At 36.0% G+C, this 9,629-nt stretch overlaps 1 long non-coding RNA gene across 1 annotated transcript; it reads right to left on the minus strand.

The window, feature by feature from the left end:
• Positions 1 to 6,470: 6,470 nt before the first annotated feature.
• Positions 6,471 to 9,629, minus strand: LOC149065261 (uncharacterized). Its single transcript, XR_016195651.1, has 3 exons — positions 9,367 to 9,629; positions 8,206 to 8,282; positions 6,471 to 6,624 (listed from the first exon to the last, which is right to left on the minus strand). It is a non-coding gene; the product is annotated as an uncharacterized LOC149065261 (long non-coding RNA).

The raw sequence follows: 9,629 nt of genomic DNA on the forward strand, positions 1-9,629 counted from the left end.
AAAATTTATATTTCGTATTAGGAATTAGTAGGAATAGCCAAAAATTTCGTTCGGGTTGGGGGGGGGGCGAAGTGATAGAACAATAGATTTGGCCATCTTTTTACGGTCATTTTCTGACATTTCGGGGGGGGGGGAAGACCGGACCCCACCCCAAGTTCCCCTCCCCGCCCGCTACACCCTTGTTTCGCATCCATTTGGCTAGGTTGGGACAAAAAACTCGGAAAAAAACCACAATATTTTGGGACATTTCATTAAAGATTGAATCGCTTTGAGGCCCTGGCGCATGTATTGTATGTTCCAGAGCAGTTTTTGGTGTTAGAAAAATTTTCTTAGACGTTAACAATAGAGTTGAGGCGTGTATTCCATTTGTAAACACGTGTACAGGGCTCTAATGCACACACCGTGCAAAGCTGATGACAACCCATGTGAAGGACTGAAGAAGCAAAGGGTTAAAACGCTTTCTTCGGTTCCTGTCCACCTCATTTATTGCAGTTTCCCAAAGCACAGAGACGAGGTCATAAAATGTAGTCAGAACTCACCATAGGCGGAGATAGACTTTGAAACCTGGGGGGGGGGGGCAAGATGATGCTGTTGTCGATTCATCTATACATATATGGAAACAGCTGACGTATGGTCCGTGTATGAAAACTGGACGGGCTTGAAGAAAAATGACGACTTAACCAGAGTGACAACTTAACGAGGTTTTACTGTGTTTAAAAAAAAATTTCTATACTTCTTCAATTTTTCCTAAAGAACTGCATAATTGATACAATGTTGTGTGAATATACGGAATACTAAATTTATTATATTCTTAATAGCATGCGCATCAAAGTATAATATGCTCATTTGATCTTATTCTTAAGTTTTCTTGCCATAAAGCAGGGCTTGACGAATCCTCCTTGGTGTCAGGTCGCCATGGCGACTAGGAAATCTGCATTGGCACCTAAACTTTTCTTTATATATGCAATTATTCAATTGAAGTCTATGAACGATACAAAATCTATACATATATGCATTAGATCAGTCGACTTCACCTTTGATGCTGGGGGGGGGGGGGCATTGTCCCCCCACGCCCACCCCCCTCCCGTATCTCCGCCCATGGAACTCACCCTATCATTTTTAACGCCAGTTTCCAAAGGTCCCTGATAGCATAAATAGCCAATTTTGCTTGCTCATTATCGAGCCGCCCTCCTGCTCGAGTTCAGATGTCATTCTCGTTCAATTTCCAACACTGAAATTGCAACAACATGAACCCAGGACACATTTTTACCTCCTGAAGAGCAGTTAGTGCACCAACATCTCTCTGATATGTACAAGACATTATAATAGTGTCGAATATCAGTTATAATAGTGTCGTTGCTCTTCAAATTTGGCAATGAACCGTTGGCCCTTGTGTGCAAAAAAGGATAGATTTCCAAGAGACAACGTTATACTGAAGTACTGTTTAAGTTGCCCTGTTGAACTTACAAGAACTTATTCAGAACTGATTTTTGTTTTTATGTGAGCATGATCCCCAAAGCAGAATGTGCCAAAATGTCGCAGAACAACCAGTGCTGTTGCAGAACAATCTGGAAGAATTTTAAGAATAGTGTAGAAAAACGCTATTGTGTATATGCAAATTTTTACCGTAGAACATTTTCAGTCAGCTGAGGGCTCGTTGCAGAACATTGTAAAACATTCTGCTTTGGGGAGCATGATTATTGGTCGTTTCAGTCAAGAAATATTGCAGATGATCCCATCTTCCGGCATGAAATCACAAGAAGTCAGTCAAAGTTTTTACCGGTTGCACGTTCATGTAAAATACATTAAACGTCCATAAATTTTGGGTGATCGAGGTAGATTTATTTATAACCACGTCACATCGTGTAAAAGTGTTGGATACACACCATAAAAGCAGGGTTGGGTTTTTGTCGGTAAAAACTGTTTTTTGCCAGGACATGGTAAAAACTAGGTATTTACTGGTAAATATAAAAATGGTAACCTTGTATATACAATTACCCTCTCAGTATTGATCATTAATATGCAGAGTAACAGTTTCTTTGTTAGCTAATCATTAATAGTTGTTTAAATATTAATTATTATAAAACATTCAAATGGAATTAAGCCTTAATTAAAGGAAAGAAAATATGAATTTTAGAAACAAACTGTTGTAGCACGATCAATGTTTGTCTTGCAACACACTTTGAATTAGGTTTATGTGAAACCCTATTTTTTCCCCTGCACCCTCTTTGTATGCATAAATTCGAATAACTTTCAACATCAATGCTAATAACTAGGATTTTGTACAATTTATAACTTAACCATGCTACTCTAAAAAGCCTGTATAACGATAATCAAAAGGGCCAGAGAAAAGTATCATTATAAGGGAGTTATCATTAGAAATAGAGTATATCAAAACACTATAAATCAGGACCAGATAGTGATATCGATGTAGAGGCAATCGTTATATACGATTATCGTACAGTGGAACCTTGCTACAACGACACTCGATATAACGATAAATTCCTCTGCAATGCTATATTTTCTTGGTACACAGAGTATTGCTATATCAAGGTTTCGCGTATCAAGGTATAGAGATAACGAGGCTATTGCCTACTATTTCTATACTACACTATCTACCAATAAGTATTTGGACACCTGTGGTAGAAAAGAAAAACTAACTTTATTCAAAATCAATAGTTGGTAGAGCCTCCACGAGAGGCAATTACAGCGTGAACCCTCCGGGGCATACTTTCCACAAGTCCTTGTGTGACGGCTAGTGGTATTTTCTTCCACTCGGCTTGGAGAAGACATGTCAGTTCCTTCACCGATTTTGGACGGGTAGGGCACCCCTTAATTCGGCGATCCAACTCGTCCCAGAGGTTCTCGATAGGGTTCAGGTCTGGGCAGGCCAGTCCATTCGATGAACCCCATTGGCACCATACCAAGCCTTGGTTAACCTCGCAGTATGACAGCTGGCATTGTCGTCCTGGAAGTAACAGGGGTCCACCCCCTGTAGGAAGCACATTGTACATTGCACCCTTGTAGGAAGCACATTGTACATTGCACCCTTGTAGGAAGCACATTGTACATTGCACCCTTGTAGGAAGCACATTGTCATCCAAAATAGTGCAGTAGGCATCGGCGTTGAGCTTACCATGAATGGGAACCAAGGGTCCCAGTCCATACCAGGAGAAACACCCCCAGACCATAATTCCACCTCCGCCGAACTTGACTGTTGGCACAATGCATTCTGGCAGGAGACGTTCTCCAGGCAGACGCTAGCCCCAGACCCTGCCATCCGAACGGTAGAGGGTGAACCTTGATTCGTCGCTCCAAAGAACCCGTTTCCACTGATCTACGGTCCAATTTCGATGTGCTTTGCACCACATTAACCGAGCACCGCGGCTGGACTTTGTAATCAAAGGCTTATGGGCAGCAGCACGACCATGAAAACCAATCAGATGTGCTTCCTTACGGATGGTATTCATTGAAACAATACTCCCGGATGCCTGCTGAAACTCCTCGCGGATGAGGGCCATCGGTTGGGTGCGGTTCTTCCGAATTTCTCTGGACAGCACCCGTTGGTCTCTATCTCCCAGTTTCGTTGGTCTGCCGACTCGGGGCAAATTCCGACAATCACAGCTCACCTTCCACTTCTTAATCACATAGGCCACTCTCGATTTTGGGTACTTCAGCTCGCTAGATATGTCCCTTAAGGATCGGTCATTTTTGTGATACCCGATAATTATATCTTTCTCGAAATCAGAGAGCTCCGAACTGCGCAGCATCTTGCATGCGACTAATGCCGATGTTGTTTCCTACACGATATACACCGGCGGAGGGCGTGGTGTATCTCCGGACCGCAGATATCGTCATTTGCATAGGTGTCCAAATACTTATTGGTAGATAGTGTATAAAAACTATTATTTGTTAATACTGGTGTGAGTTAATTTTGTTTTACAAACTAATTTTAATTATGATAAATGATGTAAAATCAAGATTTTGGTTCTTTTCCCATTTATCACTAAGAGCTTGTACAATTATTTTTTACACGTCTATTTATCGGAGGCGTTATTTACGTAGAAGTGGTCTGTAGCAAAGGCTGGTGTAATTTTATGGTCTAAAACATAAGTTTCCTAACCTTTTTTGTCCCACGCCCCCTTCTTCAGAAATTTTTTTTTCTCCCATCACCACCAACGCAATCTAACCCATAGGATCCTATATTATACCCGTAGCGTCTACTGCCCCCAGAACTTTCCATCGCCCACGTTGGGAATCACTGGTCTAAAACATCATCAAATTGAAACAGAAGAGTGGAAATATTCTAATAGCAGGCGACAGAGTCATAAACCAAGCTTTGCTTTTTATAAATATATACTTTTACTAAAATTTATAGGGTGTATGCTTTTCTCTTTCAATCCATGAGCATATGATAACAGGACGAGACTCAACTCTTTATGGCAGGGCTTGACAAATCAAAAAAATATTTCTGCGCTAACCAAATTGCTTAGGAGCTGAGCATAACTTTTTTCTCAAGAGAAAATGGTCCTAAATAGTGTTTTTTCCAGCATTCCTCTTTCTCTTCCTTTGCTAAAAAAAGCACACTGCCACGAAATCAGAAAATTTTGTGTTGTTCAGAGACTTTAATTGAATAATTACATATATAAAGAAAATTTTAGGTGCCAATGCAGATTTTCTAGTTGCCATGGCGACCTGACACCCAGGATTTGTAAAGCCCTGCTTTATGGCAAGAAAACTTGAGAATAAGATCAAATGAGCATATCATACTTTGATGCGCATGCTGTTAAGAATATAATAAATTTAGTATTCCGTATATTCACACAACATTGTATCAAAATTATGCATTTCTTTAGCAAAAATGTATAGACATTTCTTTTAAATATAGTAAAACCTTGTTAAGTCGTCACTCTGGTTAAGTCATCATTTTTCTTCAAGCCTGTCCAGTTTTCATAGACGACAATGCTATTAAACCCTCGTTCAATCGTCGCCAATTTCGATTAACTCGTCACTATGAAAAAGTTTAAGAGAGTGGAACAGTTTAATTTTATGGTTCCCTTTAAAAAAAATCTTGTTGACAGCATTGCCATATGCTTAAAAGTCACCATAAAAGCCTTATGTATAAAAATGAAACGGTTCAAAGAACGAAAGTTTGCTGACTCAAGACCATTTGCCGACTCAGGGGGTGAACTATCTCTGCAGTCCTTAGTAACTACTAGTCCTAATGAACTACCGGTCGGAGGACTGAAGCTAAGGACCGCTTCAACTACTAGTAGTTAAGAGGTACTATGTACTACCAGTCCTTAAGGTCACGTGACGTGAAACAGTAGTTAGAGGGGGAGAAAATTTTTGGTTTCGAGAGTAACAGATCTCTAACCAATCGGGATGCCGTTTGAAGCCTACAACTACTACTAATTATTTAACAATCGTTTTTCCGCAGTGGGTTGTGGCAGCGATTTGATGTTTACAAACAAACATGTTGTAAACAAACTTTTTTTTTCCGAATGACTCGCCATACATTTTTTTGTCACCCGTGTTTTGCAATTTTTTTTTCTCTAATATCGCTGGCTAGTTTAATTATTTTGTAACCGTATGAGGACGTTGCATTTTTCATCTTGGGACTTTTTTTTTAGAATAAGATTCAGTATATAATAATAGTCAAAGTATTTTTCTTGTCCGAGCTCATGGACCCCACTTTTGGATGCTTGGAGAAACGAGTATATGGGACCCCAGCTGCATATAAGCGGGTCGCATACTGATGAAATCAAAATTTGAAAAAAAAATTCTTACAACCAAATGTAAGATTTTAAATTAAGGTTACCGGCACTAGTTGAGCCTATGGCCGTAATGTGCCTTTTCGGGGCAGACTTTCCCTTTTTTTTTGGGGGGGGGGCTCTTCTTGAAAGGGTTATTATGCAAAATAATTATAGATTTTTGGGCCCCCTATTCACCTCGGGAGCCGTACTTGAGGCCCCAGCTGAATACTGTTTTTAATATTGAGTGCTACTTTTTTTTAAAAACCAATTTGTTAAATGATTTTTCATTATCAATTTTTATTCCTTTTAAATTCATTGAAACAACGAATTGCAAATTCTTTCTGGACGAATTAAAATAATAAATTATTGATAATTTATAATTAAAAGAATTAACTGCCTTGCTGCGTATTGTAGTTCTGTATTTTAAACTATGGGTTTCTCCTCAGTATTAAAAAATATTATCAGAACATGATTCTCTATGAATGAGCACTTACCTGTTAATGCAAGTGAATACTTCAATATTTAAAAGATATATACTTCTATATTAAAGATCTTTCATCAATTTATCTGTTTCATATTTAGCTTCCAACAAATAACTTCACCTGATAACTTTCATTTGATCGTATATTTCATTTCAGTTGATTAGAAGATGAATGATTGATTGAAGTTGATTAATAGAAACATGAATTGAATAACAACTTGCACACATGATTTGTCATACAAAAACATTTTATTTCAAACATATATTCATAGAAAGTTATCATAATCACAATTTATTTGTTGTACTTTTCTTAGAAATCGCATCCTTCAAGAATATAATTTTTTGAGATTCATTAATTTTCATTTGCATCTTCAAATGTTGATTTACCTGAAATTAGAAAGAGGAAGAAAAAAACACCTTTATTATGCTTATCAATCTTTAAATGTACTGTATATTTGATTTCAAATTATAACAGTCTTTATTTGCATAAGTAGAGATAATTCGTGCACAATAGCACTTTGTTGACTCGCCACCATTTTATCACAGTAGGATCCAAAATGCATCAACTGTGTTTTACAAGGGAGGCCTGGCATTGCACACAGATGCACTTGTTCATGTCTAGATCTTTTTGCCTAGGGCTTCACAAATCTTAGGAGCCAACATTGCAAAAAAGAAAATCATACTGACACCTAAAATTTTCTATGCAGATCACAAAATATTTGGAGTTTATTTCTGCATCTTCCGATATGTGAAGATCATCACCAAGTGCTAAAAAAGTTGAATATAATTTGTTTTTACTTTGGATTATTTCTCCTAAAAATATGCTTGGCTGCCAAGAAATTTGGCCGGCACCTAAAATGTTTTTCAATTTTTCGAGCCATGGTTCTACCCTAAAATTTTGGTCAGACAGATGAAGTGAAAAAACCTATTGGCACGCAGCTAACTTCAAATTTTCACTTTACTTTCAGCTTCGCTCTAAAACACATCCTTAGCAACCTCTTGTGGATCAGGGAACCCTATTTAAATTAACATAGAAATTTTGCAGTGTTGTATGGTCTTACTAGTTAAAAAGTATAATATTATTTGTCGTCAAACATATTGTTTTAATATTTCCATTCACAAAATTTGCTCATCAGTAAATATAACACGTTTTTCAAAGAATTAATATTGCTTTTCAGTTAGCAAAGCTTCTAAAGGTTTTTTTTAATGCCCTCCCTCTCATTTATATAGCCAAGACAGGTTTTTCAACAGTATACATGTTTTTACTTGCACTGGTCAAATTTTGAGTGGTACAGGTAGCCATTAAGAAATCTATCTTAATTTGCTCAATTCAATTATGTCAAAAAGAGTTGTTCTTTCAATAGTATCTGAAAAAATTATGATTATAAAGAAAATTACTCATAGCAAGATATTTCTCGAGAAAAACCAATATGGTATGGACTAAAAACAATGCCACCTTTCCCCCCCCCCCCCTGCTTATTTTGTTTTTGCACACATAAAATGAGTTGCTGAAATTACAATAATTTCAGAGGGAAGTATATTTCTGTTAAGTTTTATATTGAGAAATATTCAAGTGATTGTACAGTTTACAATTTTCATGAATTTTCTCAACTTAAAATTGAATGTGTATGAAACAGGTTATTTTAATCATGGTGCAACATAAATAAGACACTGAAATACAACATTTCTTAATAAATATGTGAATTTATGTAATACAACCTCTCCGAAACACTGTTATGTCTGCGATCTGATATAACACCAAAATTCTTTGGGTGGGATGGTGGCATTAAATCGGGGGTTCGACTGTATTTGTTCCACTAGGGTTGTTGATACAAATGAAATCAGTGAAAATGATGCGACACAATGTTAAAATTTATGTCATTAAATCATGCATGGAAATATTTTATTTTACATGAAAATAATAATGGAAACTGTTGCTCAAAGTCAAATACAAAGAATTAAAATTACCTTTGTTTGCTCTGGTATAATTGTTTGGTAACTTTGAAAACCTTCACATAACTTCGTAGCTACCTACAGCCAATTTCCTGGGAAACAAAATTTTTCAAGAGTTAGAAAAGTCTCACAAATGTATATACAATATATATATATATATATCAGCTGTTTACTAACAACATCGTTAAAAAATAAATGCTTGTTAAAAGTTTAAATGTTAAAAGTTTCAGTTCCACAACATCTCAAAATGTTATATTTTAAAGTTCTTAAGTATTCGACATGGAAATTTTTTTTCTGTCGTTACCCATACACACAAAATCAAAAACAATTTTTGGCAAAAAATTCAATTTGAACACACACAGCAAGGCCATAACCCAAATACTGAAGTAGTAATATGTTTCAAACACTAATCTGCTTCCTTTCATTATAATATATATATACCTCAACACTAAAAACTGTGCGTGAAATTAAAACTTTGTTTTTTAGTCCCATTGTACGAACTTCATTTTTTATATCAACAAAACAATATAATGATTCCCTATTAAATATTAATCTCAGAGCGAGTTACAGAGTGCAATTTTTAAAGTAGTAGCATATGATTTTTTTCTGAAAATTTAACTTTCACTAAGTATTACAATATTGTTCATTTGAACAGTTCAAAATATCAAATCTATATTTTAATCCTTTAGTGCACGAGTTTTACAAAAATTAATATTTAACATTACTGCCAATTTTTACCATGCTTTATTTCAATTTCACCATTACTCATCACAAAAAAATTAATTAAAATTTTTGCCATTTAGGTGCTATAATTTATTATCAATGAATTGTATTTGTTATTATTTATTTACGCATGTGCTCAATTCATTTAGACATAATTTTTCATTAAAAAAAATTAATGTAGCAAAAAACATAGAATGTAAAATTTCAATCTGATATTATCGTAATAGAAGATTCATCTTTCATTCGCCATGTAAATATTTTCAATACAACCCAAAATATACATGGGCTATTTGATATTTTTCCAGCATTACCAAGTGGGATCCACTGCCCTATTGATTGCGTGACATTATGTCCATTTATATTTTTAAATAACGCATTTACCGAGCAAAAAAATATTAATAATATCTCTAACACTCTTCTTATATAGTTCGATAGCAATAAAATAATTCTTACCTCAGTAATGAACATGCTAGCACTTCGTCGTGGCTTCGATCGCCGATGTCAACATACACGTATGTATACTACAGCAGGTTTTTGAGGATATAACGATGAATCACTTCAACTTTGATGACACCGAAGATATAATCCAAGTTTTATCTGTCATTATTATCGTAAAAAATTTTTTTAATTCGAAAAAAGAACAGCATATTTCATCGCTAAATATCACAGCGAGAGCTCGCGGCCAGAGGCAAAATTTCCTCTTTTCCAAGATGGCC

This window comes from Pholcus phalangioides, unplaced genomic scaffold (assembly GCF_987345545.1).
Source record: "Pholcus phalangioides strain wild (caught in Gottingen) unplaced genomic scaffold, Ppha-v1.0 ptg000040l_1, whole genome shotgun sequence".
Lineage (NCBI taxonomy): Eukaryota > Metazoa > Arthropoda > Arachnida > Araneae > Pholcidae > Pholcus > Pholcus phalangioides.